Source organism: Pleurodeles waltl, chromosome 7, assembly GCF_031143425.1.
Source record: "Pleurodeles waltl isolate 20211129_DDA chromosome 7, aPleWal1.hap1.20221129, whole genome shotgun sequence".
NCBI classification, from domain to species: Eukaryota; Metazoa; Chordata; class Amphibia; order Caudata; family Salamandridae; genus Pleurodeles; species Pleurodeles waltl.
This window is the reverse complement of record NC_090446.1, coordinates 112,401,978-112,420,171: the sequence shown is the minus strand read 5'-3', so window position 1 is coordinate 112,420,171 and position 18,194 is coordinate 112,401,978. Positions and strand designations below refer to the sequence as shown.

Here is an 18,194-nt window from a genome sequence, read left to right as displayed (position 1 = left end):
TCCTGGTGGTGCATGCTGTGGGGGTAGTCTGCCTCCTCTCTGCACTAGAAGCTCCGAAGAAATCTCCCGTGGGTTGACGGAATCGTCCCCCTGCAACCGCAGGCACCAAAGAACTGCATCACCGGTCCCCTGGGTCTCCTCTCAGCACAACGAGCGAGGTCCCTTGAATCCAGCAACTCTGTCCAAGTGACTCCCACAGTCCAGTGACTCTTCAGTCCAAGTTTGGTGGAGGAAAGTCCTTGCCTCCCCACGCCAGACTACATTGCTGGGAACCGCGTCTTTTGCAGCTACTCCGGCTCCTGTGCACTTTTCCAGGATTTCCTTTGTGCACAGCCAAGCCTGGGTCCACGGCACTCTAACCTGCATTGCACGACCTCCTGAGTTGTCCTCCAGCGGCGTGAGACTTTCTTGTGCAACTTCGGGTGAGCACCGTTTCACTCCACTTTGTAGTGCCTGTTCCGGCACTTCTCCGGGTGCTGCTTGCTTCTGAGAGGGCTCCTTGTCTTGCTGGACGCCCCCTCTGTCCCCTCACGCAATTGGCGACATCCTGGTCCCTCCTGGGCCACAGCAGCATCCAAAAACCCTAACCGCACGCTTTGCAGCTAGCAAGGCTTGTTTGCGGTCTTTCTTCAGGAAAACACTTCTGCACGACTCTTCACGACAAGGGACATCCATCCTCTGAAGGGGAAGTTTCTAGCCCTCGTCGTTCTTGCAGAATCCTCAGCTTCTACTGCCTAGTAGCAGCTTGTTTGCACCCACAGCTGGCATTTCCTGGGCATCTGCCCACTCTCGACTTGATCGTGACTTTTGGACTTGGTCCCCTTGTTCCACAGGTACTCTCATCTGGAAATCCATTGTTGTTGCATTGCTGGTGTTGGTCTTTCCTGTAGAATTCCCCTATCACGACTTCTGTGCTCTTTGGGGAACTTTAGTGCACTTTGCACTCACTTTTCAGGGTCTTGGGGTGGGCTATTTTTCTAACCCTCACTGTTTTCTTACAGTCCCAGCGACCCTCTACAAGGTCACATAGGTGTGGGGTCCATTCGTGGTTCGCATTCCAATTTTGGAGTATATGGTTTGTGTTGCCCCTATCCCTATGTGCCCCCATTGCATCCTATTGTAACTATACATTGTTTGCACTGTTTTCTAATACTATACTGCAGATTTTGGGTATTGTGTACATATATCTTGTGTATATTTGCTATCCTCATACTGAGGGTACTCACTGAGATACTTTGGCATATTGTCATAAAAATAAAGTACCTTTATTTTTAGTACATCTGTGTATTGTGTTTTCTTATGATATTGTGCAAGTGACACTAGTGGTACTGTAGGAGCTTCACTCGTCTCCTAGTTCAGCCTAAGCTGCTCTGCTAAGCTACCATTATCTATCAGCCTAAACTGCTAGACACCCTATACACTAATAAGGGATACCTGGGCCTGGTGCAAGGTGTAAGTACCCCTTGGTACTCACTACAAGCCAGTCCAGCCTCCTACAGTAACATGCCAGGCAAGATAGTACTTTCCTACAGTCACCTCAGTGTGTCAGCTCACTCCAAGTAGCACAAGTGGGCTACTCCTTTCCTCTCCCACAGATGGAAACAGTTTCACTTGTATATGTTGCAATGGCAATCTTATTTCAGGTTTGGATGATAGCGATTGGCTGAAAATAGAGGCTTGAAACAAAGATGGGTGCCATGCTTCTCTATGCCAGACTGGTAAAGCAAAAACAGCCCTGGCACAACTTCTGAAAGCAGTCCTGCTTTCTTTTCCTCTGTATGTCTATTTACATCCATCCGTTCTTTTGCTCCCTCTTCTTCACTTCTCTCTCTCATCACTGTTTCTCCTTCTTTCTCTTGAAGCCTCCCTATGCCTACTGCCATTAACTTCATGGAACGAGGGAAAGTGACAGGAAGTGACAGAGGCATCAGGAACAACCTGTTTTTTTAAAACAAGCCTCCAGCCCTCCTGGAGGAAAGGCCCAAAGGAATGAACAGCCTGCCTGGACCTGCTGCGTCTCCACTTTGACAGCTGGTCAGAAGTGACACACCCCAGGATAATGCTCGCGCCACAGCAGGCCGAGAGCTCCGCCCACTCCCAAGTTCCTCTGAAGGGCTGAGGCCTAGCCAGCTTTCTGCACGCGGCTCCCGCGTGCTCAGAGATGGATTCTACAGCAGAGCGGCGTGACAGACCGGCCTGTGCTGCAAAGCCAAAATTCCGAAACATAAACAATGTCATTCTACACCCTGCTAGCACACCTGGCACATAAACGTTGACTATGCTAATTATTTCTGCAACCGCTGCTGGCTGTGCTCGTCTTGACATGTCTTTAGAAAACATCAAGGCACACAAACTATATAGAACTACAGGAGAGCAGCTGTGAATTATAGGGGTGGTTTCCAACTACAATAAGTGACAAAGAGAAGGCTCGAGTGAACCTATAGTTTTTTTCAGAGAACTTTCAGAGAACTTACCCAAAGGCTTTAGAGCGCGTTACGTGGCCACCATATTACATTATACTAGACCAGGTTTCTTTTTCAGGCACTGGGACATTGGCCCAGAATCACAGGATGTTGAGCCAATGCCTGTACCCCTGGTTCCTTAGCTCCAAAGTCGGCAGCTCCGAACTCCACACCGTTTATGACGTCACTCTGAGCTGAAAAATACACCCTATATCACAGTTACAAATCTACAGCCTTATGGTATGCATGTCCTGTCCAAAGGCTCTTCTCATCAGTTCAGCAGAGCAGGAGCTCAAGTGTTATGAGAGAGGCGAGGACAACTGGATCCCAGGCCCCCACCCTGTGTGCTGTATGAGATTAGAGCTAATAACACCACCCGTTGCATTCCCATTGCCTCGCCCACCCTACCCCAATATTTAGAATGTCCTATTTAAAATTATGTTGTGCCCTGCCTTCCATCCTCAGCATGCATCTCCCATTACCCGCCCAAATATTTCAAATGACTTGTTGTCTTGTAACCCTTTCATCATTGCCCTCCCTGCATTTGCCCAAATTTAATACATTCCAACATTTTTAATCAGGGGAGAGGGAGAGTTAGAAACAGTGGAGTAGATTGGGGTACAGTGAGGTAGACTGCAGTAAGGTAGATTGGGGTATATGCGAGTGGAGTAGAGTGGGGCAGATTGTTTTGGAGTAGGTTGGAGTTGAGATGGGTAGAGTGGGGTAGATTGGAGTGGGGAGTGGGATAAATTGCAGTGGGATAGAAGGAATTGGGGTGGATTGGAATAGAATGGGGAGGAGTGGGGTAGATGGGGATGGATTGGGGTGGAGTGGGGTAGACTGGAGTAGAGTGGGTTAGATTAGTGTGGAGCGAGTCAGATTGGAGTATTGAAGAGAAGTGGAGTGTGATAGATTGGAGTGGGGTAGATTGGCATGGATTAGTGTAGTGTAGATTGGAATGGAGTGGGGTAGATTGGACTGGAGTGAGGGAGTTTGAGGTAGATTGGACTAGGGTAGGTTGGGGTAGAGGGGTGTGGTAGATTGGAATGAGGTAGAGTGGTGTGGGGTAGATTGGAATGGGGTGGGGTAGATTGGAGTGGGTGGAGTGGGATAGACTCAATTGGAGTAGATTGGGGTAGACTGGAATAGGGTAGACTGAATTGGGTAGATTGTGGTGAACTGGGTAAACTGGGATGGAGTGGGTTACATTGGAGTTGACTGGAGTGGGGTGAAGTAGCTTGAAGTAGGGTGGGGTAGATTGGGGTGCAATCAGGTATGCTGGAGTGGGGTAAATTACAGTAAAATGGAGTAAGGTATATTGGGTTAGACTGGAGTGGAGTGAGGTTGATTGGGGTAGATTGAAATGGAGTCGTATAGAGTGGATTGGAGTATATTAGGGTGGAATGGTCGAGATTGGAGTGGAATGGGGTAAGGTAGATTGAGTGGATTAGAGTAGGGTGAAAGGAATGGGGTAGAATGGAGTGGAGTGGGGTAGATTGGAGTAGATTGGAGTGGAATAGATTGGAGAAGGGTAGAGTGGAGTGAGGTAGAGATGAGTGGAGTGGAGTGGAGTGGAGTAGAGTAATGTGGGGTAGATTGGGATGGGGTACATTGGAGTAGGGTGGAGTGGGGTAGAGTGGAGTAGATTGGAGTACGGTAGATTAGGGTGGGATAGATTGGAGTGGGGTGTATTGGAGTGGGTAGGTTGTAGTGGAGTGTGGCAGAGGTCAGTGGAGTATGGTAGATTGGAGTGGAATAGATTGGCATGAAGTGGAGTGGGTTAGATTAGGGTAGAGTGGAGTAGGGTAGACTGGAGTGAACTGGGGCAGATAGTGATAGATTCGAGTGGGGTAGAATGTGGGGTAGAATGTGGTGGGTAGAGGCAAGGGTAGAATGGGGTACAGTGTAGTGAGTAGAGTAGACTGGGGTAGATTGAAGTGGAGTGGGGTAGGTTAGGGTAAAGCTGAGTGAGGTAGATTGGAATGGAGAGTGAAGTGGTGACGGGTAGATTTTAGTGGAATGGGCTAGACTGAATGGGGTAAAGTGGGGTGGGGTAGATTGTGATGGGGTTGTGTAGATTGGAGCGGACTGGTGTAGAGTGGAGTGAGGTAGATTGGGGTGGCGTGGGGTTGATTGGAGTGGAATGGGGGACTGGGGTAGATTGAGCGGACTTGGGCAGATTGGAGTTGAGTAGGTTAAGTGGTGTGGAGTGGAGAGGTGTGGAGTGGAGTGAAGTGGCGTAGAGTGGTGTGACGTGCCATAGGGTGTCTTAGATTGGAGGGGTGTAGAGTGGAGTGGAGTGTCGTAGAATGGAGTGGCATGGCATAGAGCGGAAAGGCCGGGAGTGAACTAGAGTGTTGTAGAGTGGAATGGTGTAGCGTACAGTAATGTAGAGTGGAGTAGTGTAAAGTGGAGTGGCGTAGTGTGGAGTATGCATGGTGTGGTAGCGCAGTGCATTACAGACAACACATTTCCAATTGAAATGATCACTACATTGGCACAGACATACAGTTTTACTGCTCACAAATAAAAATGTGTGGAAATATCATCACCTAGTATATTGACTTGTTTTGATTATATTAAAATAGCTGTTTCCACTACACATGAGAATTACAAAAAAATTGTGCTTCATTTTTACTTTCCTCATTTTTATGTATTCTGAAATATCAGCACAGTTTATTTTTGTTGTGTGCTAGAGAAAATAACATAATTTTGCCTGTCCTCTTGCATGAGTACTCAGCAGGATGGATTGTCACGTAAATTTGCTCACTTTGAAATCAGCAAAAGGAAAGTAATTACCTTACTCCCTTGGAATATAGAGTCTGACTTTTTACTTCAGTCTTTGCGTGCACAGCAAATGTGACAAGGTAAGAACAAGATTTGAAGGCCTGTGTGGAGAGAATGAAACTTAGAAGGGCACAGTAAGCAAGGGATGCTCACAGGAGTGAAAAACTCAAGCGCAACTAAAACAAATAAAGCCAGCAAGCAGAAAGACTGAAAATGTGAGTTACAAACTGTTGGACTTTTTCCCTTACGGAGGGTCATCCCCAGTCTTTTTGCCTCCTTCCTCCTGGTTTTTCTGACCTCTCGCTGTTGTCTCTAGGACTCTGATCACTTTATCACTGCTGACCAGTGCTAAAGTGCAGGTGCTCTCCCATCTAAAGTTGGTATGATTGGCTTATACCTAATTGGCATATTTAATTTACCTATAAGTCCCTTGTACAGTGGTATCTCTATACCCAGGGCCTGTAAATTAAATACTACTAGTGGGCCTGCAGCGCTGCTTGCGCCACCCACTGAAGTAGACTTTCAAACCTGTCTCAGGCCTGCTAGCTCAGGGCCTGTGTGCGCAGTTTTCTGCTACAGGGACCTGGCATCTAAACTTACTTGCCAGACCCAGAACTCCCCTTTTACTACATGTAAGTCACCCCTAAGGTACGCCGTAGCTAGCCCTATGGGCAGGGTGCCATGTATGTAGAAAGGCAGGACATGTGCCATATTGCATGGCCTGTCCTAGTAGTGACAAACAGCCTAACTTGGTGTCTCACTGCTGTGAGTGCTGCCTTCTCATAGGATTGCATTAGAAATGCCCTGCCTTATGTGTAAGGGGTATTGTCTGATTTATGAGGGGTAGCGTAGGCGTGTTTGGTATGGTTGTGATAATAAATGCTGCTTACTGGTGTGGGTGTATTTTTTATTACTTTCACAGAAATGCCACTTCTAGAAAGTGTGCATTTATCTGTGCTTATGACTCTGGTGTTTTGCAGCTTGACTCCAATCCACGTCTGGGCAGAGTGACAGTTCGGGCTTTGTGCATACTTTTCAGACAGCCTGTACACAGGGAGAGTGGAGGTGTCACAGAGGTGCATCTGCATACTGAATAGTCTTCCTGGGCTGAGAGAAGGGAGAGGCGGGGCACACCTGCATTTGTAAAGACTGTGCCCTGGCCTCACACAATAGGGTCGTTAACCCCCCCCCTGATGTTTGGAGCCTGTGCTGAAAGGAGAGAGGGGGCACTCCCAGAACCAGTTGTAACTGGCTGGAACCTCCTCTCCCTACCATTGTAAAACACTGTAAGAACTGACTATAAGTACAGGGGAATTTTCCCCACAATTTGAACACTCTTGGAAATTGAACCTGGAAACACGATGCTGCTGAATGGACTCACCAGGAAACCGCATTGGACTGCTGCTGCTGTGCTAACCTGTGACCTGCCTGGTCACTAGGAGGAACTGCCATCATCTGCACCCCTTGTGCTGAACTGTAGCTGGACCCACCAGCCTGGTGCTCCTTCCTGCTTCATTGTTCCCAGGGGCAGGGTGCCGTGGCCCCTGACCCCTATAACTTTTCCCTGCACAAGGAGTGCTGCTTTGATATCCCCTTTGCGCTGAGAGAGCGCTCTTCTGTGCCCTCAGGCACTTTGAGGCACCTGTTTCATGCTGGAATCACCGCTGCAACCCGGGCTATAAGTATGGCTATAAGTATGGCCTTAGCGCTTTGAAAATCGCTTCCTGGATGGCCCTCAGTAATCACGGTCCCCGGAGGGGCCCGTCAATGGTCTAGAGGAGGTGCGTGCCACCCTCTTCTCCTCCAAAGGATGTCAGAGGCCCCCATTTTGCACATATTAGCGCCGGGGGGCCCATTGTTCATCTTCTAGGCACTGGAGGTGCCTTCATCAAGCCAGGTACTGTTAAAGGAACAATATATAGAACATAAGTTCTTACTAGAGACTTCGTCTGATTTATATGTTGCCTACCTGTTTTTGATGGTGTTTCATAGGCATATGCAAATGTTCCTTTTATGGGCATGACTTGCTAATATGTTCCCTAACTAGCCATAGGTTTTCTAATGTTCCTACTATGGGCGTTTTATGATATTCTTATGACAAGTGTTCTAATGTGATAACGTGTTTCCTGACTACTGCTTATGTTGCAGAATACTGAGTAACCTGTGTGTTATGTGTGACTACTGCTAATTTGCAGAGTAACTAATGTGTGACGTTTTGACAACTGCTAAGGTAGCAGGATAGTACTAATAAGTGATGTTTGTTCTGATAATTGCGTTTTGTACAATACAGTATATTTTCATATAATCTGGTGTTGTGTTTCCTTTGTGGTGGGGATATTGCATCACATGTGTGCGTGTGTTGTGCAAACGCTTTACGTATTGCCTCCGGGTTAAGCCTGACTGCTCGTGCCAAGCTACCAAGGGGGTGAGCAGGGGTTATCTTGGACGTGTAACTCCCTTGCCCTGACTAGAGTGGGTGGGTTCTGCCTGGCTGAGGTGCATACCCTAGCCAACCAGAAACCCCATTTCTAACATTGGTCGTCAGCGGTGAGGATAGGACTTGCGCTCGCACAATACCATTGTGACTCATTATTTCACTACAAGGATTGCGTTTAGACCATCACATGTTTGGCTTCTCTTAACTTTCTCTCTTTGGTCATTTTTCCTGTTGTCAGTTCTCACACTTGGGTATTGTGGTTGTCACAGTTGAGTTATTTGTACCTTTTCAAGATGGGGCTTACCTTTGATTTAGAGGACCTGCCGTTTTACACGCAGGGGGAATTAGAGGGGTTCTGTAGAGAGAGAGGGCTGCCTGTAGAAGGGGACCTCAGGAGATCTCTGAATTTCTTTGAAAGGTTTGTGACATATACCCAGGGAGGGAGTGTGCTTAGGGGGTACCCAGAGGATCCTGAGTGTAGCGAGGGCTCCCAGACCTCATCCCTGGTCATCATGGTAGAGAGACTGATCAGGAGGGTGAGAATGACCGGTTGGGGACGCCAGTTGACAGGGAAGGCCCCAGTGATAGGGAGTCCCTTGCTGGGTCCAGTGTAAGAAGCAGGGCTACCTCTCATTTCTTGACGCCTGATGAGCTAAGAGATAGGCGGGAAGAGAGGGACCTGAAGTTGCAGTTAGCGCGCCTAGCTGTTGAGGAGAGAAGGGCTGAGGTAGAGAAGGCCTTAGTACAGGAGAGAATGGCAGAGGCAGAGAGGGCCTTTGCCAGAGAAAGACTCGCTCTAGAGCGCAGTCTGAAGGTTCTGGACTCACCAGCGCTGCAGGTGGAGTCCAGTGGTGGCAGCAATGTACAGTGCTGTAGCAAAGATGTTCCTCACATACCCATAGATCTGGTACCTAGGTTCCAAGAGGGGGGTGACATACGTCAGTGGTTAAAGGAATATGAGATGGCTCTGGTAGAGCGCAGGATCCCTGAGAAGGATTGGGGAACTGGCCTAGGGAGCTTTATTCCTGAGGAGGGGAGGGATGCCCTACTGACTCTAGAAGAGAGTGACAGGGAGGGGTACTCTGCTGTAAAGAATGCACTGATTGTGAAGTATGTTTTTTCCCCTGAGGAATACAGAAAAAGGTTTAGGGGTGGTGGGAAACTGTCCCACCAGTCTTGGGAGGAGTTTGTGGAGGATTGCTGCATTGCACTAGATGGATGGATGGGTGAAGGGTAGCACAGTAAACAATTTTGAAGGGCTGTTTAATCTGATTGTCAGAGAGCACCTGCTTTGCTGTTGTTTTTCAGAGTTACGCCAACACTTGTGTGTGGTTTTCAGTGTTACGCCAACACTTGTGTGTGAGCTCTCTGACCCCAGGGAGCTTGCAAAGGAGGCAGACTTCTGGTTGCGTACCAGAGGGTCTGGTGTGGCATTAGGGGGTGTTCCTAATGAGAGTGGTCTAGGTGTTTCCCAACCAAGTGGGGTGGGAAAGGAATGGAGTGTCCCAGGTAGGTCCCAGTGGACTGGGGTGGGTGAGGGACCCCATGTCCCGTCTCAGAGGAGAGGGAATGGGGCTGGGCTGAGGCCCAAGGTGCCCGAGATCCTGTCCCAGGTTCTGGAGGGTTCCATGAGTGAACTCCAGGAGGTGAGCCTAGCCTGTGCCGTAGGGACAGCTGTTCAGAAGGATCCCATTTTGTCATTAGGACTTAGGCGGGTGGCTGGAGATAGCGTTCCGCCGGTCCTGGTGTCTGGTAGTCTCGCTCTACAGCAGAGGAGGTGGAAATCCAGGCATAGGGTTGAGAGGGGGCTGCGGGCCCCATTGGAGAACCTGGAGGGTCAGGGGTCAGCTCTGAGAGCAGAGCCCCCCAGGAATGACCTTGGTGAGACCATTTCTGGGCTGGGGAGAATCCAGACTCTGTCAGATGGGCAGAGGTCAGGAGACCTGCGCCAGCCAGACTTTTGTGTGGCCCTTGGGGAAGGTGGTTCAACCGCAGGGTGGTGACTCTGGGTTGGATGATCAGGTTCAGGGGGTAAACTCTGACCTGATGGGGAGTAGGTGTGCTCCCAAGGAAGTCCTGGTGCGCCAGGCAGTGGTTCAACCGCAGGGTAGTGACTCTGGGTTGGATTGCCAGATTCAGGGGGTAAGCTCTGATCTGGTAGGGGGTAGGTGTGCTCCCAAGGAAGTCCTGGTTCGCTGGGCAATGGTCCAGTCTAAGGGTGTCGTCCCTGGACTAGATAGACAGGTTCAGGGGGTAAACTCTGACCTGGTTGGGGGGCGGTTAGTGTGCTCACCCCGTGTGAAACTTCTGGTGGCTTCTCCCGAGGAGGGGGGACGCAGGACTCTGGAAGTGGGGTTCAGGGAGGGGGAAGCCCGCCCCAGACCCCGGTGCAACCCAAGGGTGTCGTCCCTAGGTTGGGTGATCAGTTGCCAGGTATTGATCCTGGGCTGGCGAGAGAGTTGTGCAGGGCTGCTGTACCCAGCAACCCGGCAAGCGTGGATTCTGGTGATACCCCTCCTAGGAGAGGAGGGCGGGATCCTAGACGGAGGGGTAGAGGGAGGAGAGCCACGCATCTAGCCCCTGTAGAACCTATCGGTGCAGACTAGGTTGGTGGATCAGTGGCAGGGTAGAGCCCCTGAACTGATTGGAAGTGGAGTGGAGACAGGTTGCTTTGCACCTGGGGCTACCACCCCCCACTCATTATGGTTTCAGAGACTCCTAGATGGCCTGGGGCGTGGTTCTGGCAATTGGCAGCTAGAGAACCCCCATGGGTTGGTCTAGGCTGCTTGGGAAGCATTGAGAGAGAGATCCAAGTGGAGTTAGGAAGGCGTAGAACTGGAACATGCCCCTGCTGTTGTGGGCCTGGGTCCTTGTTTTATCGCCCCAATCAGGGAAGTACATCAAGGTATTGATTGTTCTCCCCTGGCTTTTGGCTGGTAGGGGGTTGTGTTGGACTTTTTGCCTTACGCAGGGTCATCCCCAGTCTTTTTGCCTCCTTCCTCCTGGTTTTTCTGACCTCTCGCTGTTGGCTCTAGGACTCTGAGCACTTTATCACTGCTAACCAGTGCTAAAGTGCAGGTGCTCTCCCATCTAAAGTTGGTATGATTGGCTTATACCTAATTGGCATATTTAATTTACCTATAAGTCCCTTGTACAGTGGTATCTCTATACCCAGGGCCTGTAAATTAAATACTACTAGTGGGCCTGCAGCGCTGCTTGCGCCACCCACTGAAGTACACTTTCAAACCTGTCTCAGGCCTGCTAGCGCAGGGCCTGTGTGCACAGTTTTCTGCTACAGGGACCTGGCATCTAAATTTACTTGACAGGCCCAGAACTCCCCTTTTACTACATGTAAGTCACCCCTAAGGTACGCCGTAGCTAGCCCTATGGGCAGGGTGCCATGTATGTAGAAAGGCAGGACATGTGCCATATTGCATGGCCTGTCCTAGTAGTGACAAACAGCCTAACTTGGTGTCTCACTGCTGTGAGTGCTGCCTTCTCATAGGATTGCATTAGAAATGCCCTGCCTTATGTGTAAGGGGTATTGTCTGATATATGAGGGGTAGCGTAGGCGTGTTTGGTATGGTTGTGATGGTGATAATAAATGCTGCTTACTGGTGTGGGTGTATTTTTTATTACTTTCACAGAAATGCCACTTCTAGAAAGTGCGCATTTATCTGTGCTTATGACTCTGGTGTTTTGCAGCTTGACTCCAATCCACGTCTGGGCAGAGTGACAGTTGGGGCTTTGTGCATACTTTTCAGACAGCCTGTACACAGAGAGGGTGGAGGTGTCACAGAGGTGCATCTGCATACTGAATAGTCTTCCTGGGCTGAGAGAAGGGAGAGGCAGGGCACACCTGCATTTGTAAAGACTGTGCCCTGGCCTCACACAATAGGGTCGTTAACCCCCCCACTGATGTTCGGAGCCTGTGCTGAAAGGAGAGAGGGGTCACTCCCAGAACCAGTTGTAACTGGCTGGAACTTCCTCTCCCTACCATTGTAAAACACTGTAAGAACTGACTATAAGTACAGGGGAATTTCCCCCACAACTTGAACACTCTTGAAAATTGAACCTGGACACAAGACACTGCTGAATTAACTCACCAGGAAACCGCCTTGGACTGCTGCTGCTGTGCTAACCTGTGACCTGCCTGGTCACTAGGAGGAACTGCCATCATCTGCACCCCTTGTGCTGGCCTGTAGCTGGACCCACCAGCCTGGTGCTCCTTCCTGCTTCATTGTTCCCAGGGGCAGGGTGCCGTGGCCCCTGACCCCTGTAACTTTTCCCTGCACAAGGAGTGCTGCTTTGATATCTTCTTTGCGCTGAGAGTGCGCCCTTCTGTGCCCTCAGGCACTTTGAGGCACCTGTTTCATGCTGGAATCACCGCCGCAACCCGGGCTATAAGTATGGCCTTAGCGCTTTGAAAAGCGCTTCCTGGATGGCCCCCAGTAATCACAGTCCCCGGAGGGGCCTGTCAATGGTCTAGAGGAGGTGCGTGCCACCCTCTTCTCCTCCAAAGGATGTCAGAGGCCCCCATTTTGCGCATATTAGCGCCGGGGGGTCCATTGTTCATCTTCTAGGCACTGGAGGTGCCTTCATCAAGCCAGGTACTGTTAAAGGAACAATATATAGAACATAAGTTCTTACTAGAGACTTCGTCTGATTTATATGTTGCCTACCTGTTTTTGATGGTGTTTCTTAGGCATATGCAAATGTTCCTTTTATGGGCATGACTTGCTAATATGTTTCCCTAACTTGCCATATTTTTTCTAATGTTCCTACTATGGGCGTTTTATGATATTCTTATGACAATTGTTCTAATGTGATAACGTGTTTCCTGACTACTGCTTATGTTGCAGAATACTGAGTAACTTGTGTGTTATGTGTGACTACTGCTAATTTGCAGAGTAACTAATGTGTAACGTTTTGACAACTGCTAAGGTAGCAGGATAGTACTAATAAGTGATGCTTGATCTGATAATTGCGTTGTGTACAATACAGTATATTTTCATATAATCTGGTGTTGTGTTTCCTTTGTGGTGGGGATATTGCGTCACATGTGTGTATGTGTTGTGCAAACGCTTTACACATTGCCTCCGGGTTAAGCCTGACTGCTCGTACCAAGCTACCAAGGGGGTGAGCAGGGGTTATCTTGGACGTGTAACTCCCTTGCCCTGACTAGAGTAGGTGGGTTCTGCCTGGCTGAGGTGCATACCCTAGCCAACCAGAAACCCCATTTCTAACACAAACCACAAAGTCAATAGTAAGCAATGGGCAAAATGCATTTCCAAGGAAGCTTTCAGAAAACCCACGTGAAGTTGTAAGCAATCCAGACAGCTTTGACCTAGAAATTGCTTGGTGTCCTACTACCCAACCACGAATGTATGTCGGAACAACGCATGCTGGAACAACACATGCCTGAACAACGAGGTCGGAACAAGGACTGCATTGTTACCACTAATGCCGTTACCACGAATGCCTAAACAACGATTTTTCGTTGTAAAGGCATTACTGGTAAAGGCATTAGTGATAGGCATGCATGGTTCCAGCATGCGTCCCACAAGGAAATACAGGGTCCCTGGCCTCATAGGGAGAGAGATTCAGGAAAAAGTACAATAAGTAGAGGGTATAGCTCTCTCCTATAAATATGAAAAGACTTCTTCATCTAACACAGACAGCCTTAAATGATATATAGAGTGTTTGTTATTTTTTAATTTTTTAATAATCAAACCATAAATAAATATGCAAAAAACTTCTAATTCATACAAAATATTTAATAAAAAATTATACAAAAATCTCCCCCATATACCCAAGCCTAACATACAACAAATATTCTAATATATAGACAAATACTATATAAGTCTAAAAACACATAGAACATACAACAAACATATAGACAACATCAAGACACCGGAAGCACAAAGAATAACAAATGTCTACAAAAAATATAATAAATAAATCCAAAGTCTTTTCTCAAAAGCAGGTATAATTCATATATATACATCATAGTAGAAAAGCAAATTAATGTGTGATTGGTCTCCACATCATTTTGAATACAAAAGTCAAACAAGGTCCGTGCATCTATTATAGTGGTAAATATCTCAAACAAAATTGCTGATAATCACTATTTGAATTCACGCTGATGAGACTTAGGGCCACATGTAGCAAACATTTGTGAGTCGCAAATGGCCCGATTCGCTATTTGCAACCTCGCAAAATCCGAAATGGGATGCAAAAATCCCATTTCCGAAGTGCAACTAGCGATGCGAGTCATTACCGACTCGCAAAAATTTGCGACCCGCAAATAGGAAGTTGCAAATTGCGAGTCACAAACTATATGCAAAAGCCAGTCGCAAATTGCGACTAGTCGCAAAAAGCCAGTTTTGCACATCCAGACTACCACTGATTCAGAGCAGGTGGTAACCAGAACCAAAGTATAAAAGGAGACCCAGAAGGCATCTGGGTGACTCAAAATGGCTGAACTGTATGTGATAGCATGGAGGAGAAGAGTCCACGCCGCCCAGCAGAGGAGGAGGAGGAGGAGGTAGAGACAGGAGAGGATATACCGAACCAGGCAGACACTGTTTCAATAAACTGAGGAGGAGATTTATGACAAATATAGACTGAGCAGTGCAGCAATTTTAGAATTAATTGAACTACTTAATCCTCAGCTTGAACGACAGACAATGCGTGGCAGCGCCATCCCTACACATGTTCAAGTCCTATGCTCACTGCACCTCTTGGCCTTGAGTAGCTATCAAGTGGGTGATTGCCATAGCAGGTGGGGTATCCCAGAGTTCACTCCCACGATTCTTCAGATCATTCCTAGATTTCATACTCACACACATGTCCAGATATATATACCTACCCAGGAATGAGGCAGAAATTAACAGCACCAAGTTAGACTTCTACAGAATTGCCAACTTCCCCCATGTAATAGGGTGTGTGGACGGGACACATATACAAATCTGCCCTCCTGCAAATCTGGTATATGTGTTCCACAATAGGAAATTTACCCACTCACTAAACATCCAGGTGGTATGTGATGCACAACATGTCATTACTGACATTGTAGCTAAATTTCCAGGGAGTACACATGACTCATACATATTCAAGCACAATGGGATACACCAACTCCTAGAACGTGGGGAGTTTGGAGATGGATATCTATTAGGTATTGCTGACTACACTCTGAAGCCTTACATACAGGTCACTGTGGAAACCATTCATGCCCTGCTAAAATTGCTTATTTTTGCCAAATAGGTGACAGTGCATATGCTCTAAGACCATGGATACTTACCCCGTACCTAACACCTGGCAGTGAGAACGAGAGGCGATATAACAGTGCCCATCGGCGGACCAGAACTGTCATCAAGAGGACATTTGGCTTGTGAAAAGACAAGATTCTGGTGCCTCCACAAAAGTGGAGGTGCACTCCGGTATGCCCCAGAAACAGCATTCAAGATTGTCACTGCCTGTGCAGTCCTACACAACATTGCCACCAGGTGTGGCCTACATCTCACCCCTGAAGACACAGGCACAGAGGATGAGGAGCAAGAGCTACCACACCAACAGCCTGGGGATAAAAGCATTGCAAATCAAGGCAGACAGAGACGGAACCACATTGCAACCCAATACTTTGGCAGGTACGTGGCAATTGTCACCACACTCACTGATGTCAGACACACATAGCCCAGTTGTGTAGTGAAACAAACAAAACCTTTTTGTTACTAAACTATATGGGAAAATAAAAGTGCTGTCTGTCACAGTCTGTAATTGTGCAAATGTAATGAAGACACATTAGAAGTCATGTGCCTCGTGAACAGTGCTGTAGGGTGGCTCACACCCTCCTCCTTGAGCGGCCAGCATGGCTCATCTCTGGTGGGTCCCCTGACCCCCGCCGTGCACTACCACTCCGTAGCACACGGGACTCACTGGCAGACATGCTACTGATGGTAGACCCCTCCTCACTGTCCTGAGGGGTCTCCCCTGTGCCCCTTGCAGCCTGCCTACTTTCCATCAGGTCCACAGCATGGCTGATGCGGCTAAGTCCTCACGCCACATCGCCAGCAAAGTGCCCAAGTTCCACCTGTAGGTCCTTCTAGAGAGGCCTGTTGTATTGGTTGCAAGACGCCCAATGGATGCAGCCAGGTGGTCAAATCGTGCCGCTGTGTGGCGCTCCCTGCGCCTTGCATGTTGTCGGTCTGCCACTAGTTCAGTCTCCAGATGGCGGATGGCCTGTATGAGATCCCCCAAATGACCATTCTTCCTGGTGAACTGACTGTTCACATCCACATTGGTCATGCTGCTCTGCATCCTGCTGAGGGTTCTTGTGATTGTCCTTAATTGTCTATTTTGCAGGTGCTGACCATGGATGAGGGATGCCTCCAAGCCCACGAATGCTGCTTCCCCTACCTCCTCCTGGGGCACCGACTGCACTCTGCGCCGGCGTCTGCGCATTCGTCCTGCTGCTGGCTCTGATTGCCTCTCTGTGGGGCTGGGCCCTGGGTTTGTGTCAGCTGCCCCCATGTCCTGTGCATGTTCCTCAATGGACACTGGTGGTGTCCTGCTGGGCCCAGCAATTTCAGCAGCAGCCTCCTGCAGTGTCTCTCGCCCATGCTCTCCTCCCTGTCTGGTGTCGCTGCTGGGGGTGTCTTGTGGGAGACCTGTGGGACATAGGGAATACACTGTCAGTCTCTCACATCTGTTTTATGCCTCATAATAAACATTTGCCTATATTCTGACTACTGTACTACATTTCCCATAATACACTATTCTAGAGGTTGCTAGACTGGAATGGAGCTAGTCTGGTGGTGCCTGCTGCTGTGTACTGGGAGAGTGTGTATACTGCATTTGTGGGTGTCAAAGCATATCTCATGGTACCCACTTTTGGATGTCCCTGGCGCTGAACTGTCCACTTCTCCCATGCCAATGACGGCCTTTGGCTCCCGGGTCTGCTCAACCATTGCTTCCATGGCTGTGGGTGGTGGGAGGGTGGATGGGCCTCCTCCGGTGCCCCTCATTTCTCTCAGGTGCTCTGCAACCCTCTCCTTCGTGTTAGAGAGCAGGTCATACCACCGTTCCCTGATTTCCTCAAGGGTGCGGTGGCTCACCCCTATGGCATTTATCTTTTCCTGGATCTGCTGCCATATCATTTTCTTTTGAGTGTCTGGGACACTCATGGCTGCCTTCCCAAATAGTTTGTCGTGGTGCTGGCAGCATTCTTCAGTCAGCACCTCCAGATCTTTATCTGAAAACTTCACCTTCATTCTCCTGCCAGCACTGCCTGTCTCCTACATTGTAGCAGCAGCTCCGCCCTCCTGGGTGTGGCACAGCAGTTTGGAAAGGGTGTGGTCCTCCCTCCTCCCAGGTGTATTTGATGGCTTCCTGGTCCTGATGTCATCACCAAGAGCCAGGAAGTGGGTTTCCAAACTGTTGTGCTGCACCTGCAGGCAATTTGCGAGTCAGTTGCAATTTGCGACACCCTTCTTGCAATTTGCGACCTCGCTTTTAGCGAGGTTGCAAATTGCAGTGCAACAACTATGCGACTCGCAAATTGGAATCACAATTATTTCTTGAATTTGATTTTGCGAGTTGGAAATAGCGATCAGCATTGAGTCGCTATTTCCGATTCGCAAATTTTAACCTACCTACATCTGGCCCTTAATCCGGTTCATCTATTGAGAGATGTTACTTCATCTGTTTATGAGTCTTCATTACTGCCAACGTGCGTTTTGGTAGACTACGCTTCCGAAAAATTACCACGGCCCCCCCACCCCCTCCCCTAAAACCACGCCAACCCCCCACCCTTGCCCCTAAAACTACCCCAACCCCCACCTCGTCCCTAAAATTACTGCAACCCCACCCTGCCCCTAAAACAACCCCAACCCCCACCCCATCCCTGAAACGTAAAGTACCCCGACCCCCACCCCTTAAACCTAAAACCACCCTGCCCTAAAACTACCCCGAGCCCCCCACCCCGCCCCTAAAACCTAAACCCACCAACTCCCCCACCCCGCCCCTAAAATTACCCGACCCCAACCCACCCCTAAAACCTAAAACCACCCCAACCCCCACACCTAAAAACTAAAACCACCCCAACCCCACCCCTAAAATTACCGCAACCCCTCACCCTGCCCCTAAAACCTAAAACCACCCCAACCCCCACCCCACCACTAAAAACCTAAACCACCCTGACCCCCACCCCCAAATACTAAAAATATCCGATCCCCCACTCTGCCCCTAAAACTAAAAATACCCCTCCCCCAAACATAAACTGCCCGACCCCCAACCCTAAAACTAAAAATAAAAATACCCTGACCCCCCACCCTCGCCCCTAAAACTAAAATACCCCTCCCCTACCCCTAAACCTAAACCACCCCGATGCCCCCTCCCCTAAAGTTAAAACCCCAACCCGCCCCTAAAACTAAAACCCCAACCCTGCCCCAAAACTAAAAACACCCCGACGCCCCACCCACGCCCCTAAAATTAAAACCCCAACCCCC

General features: G+C 48.9%; 1 long non-coding RNA gene across 1 annotated transcript; it reads left to right on the top strand.

Moving 5' to 3' along the window:
* Positions 1-11,264: 11,264 nt before the first annotated feature.
* LOC138303793 (uncharacterized) lies at positions 11,265-16,376 on the top strand. Its single transcript, XR_011205448.1, has 3 exons — positions 11,265-12,296; positions 14,953-15,335; positions 16,051-16,376. It is a non-coding gene; the product is annotated as an uncharacterized lncRNA (long non-coding RNA).
* Positions 16,377-18,194: the final 1,818 nt, after the last annotated feature.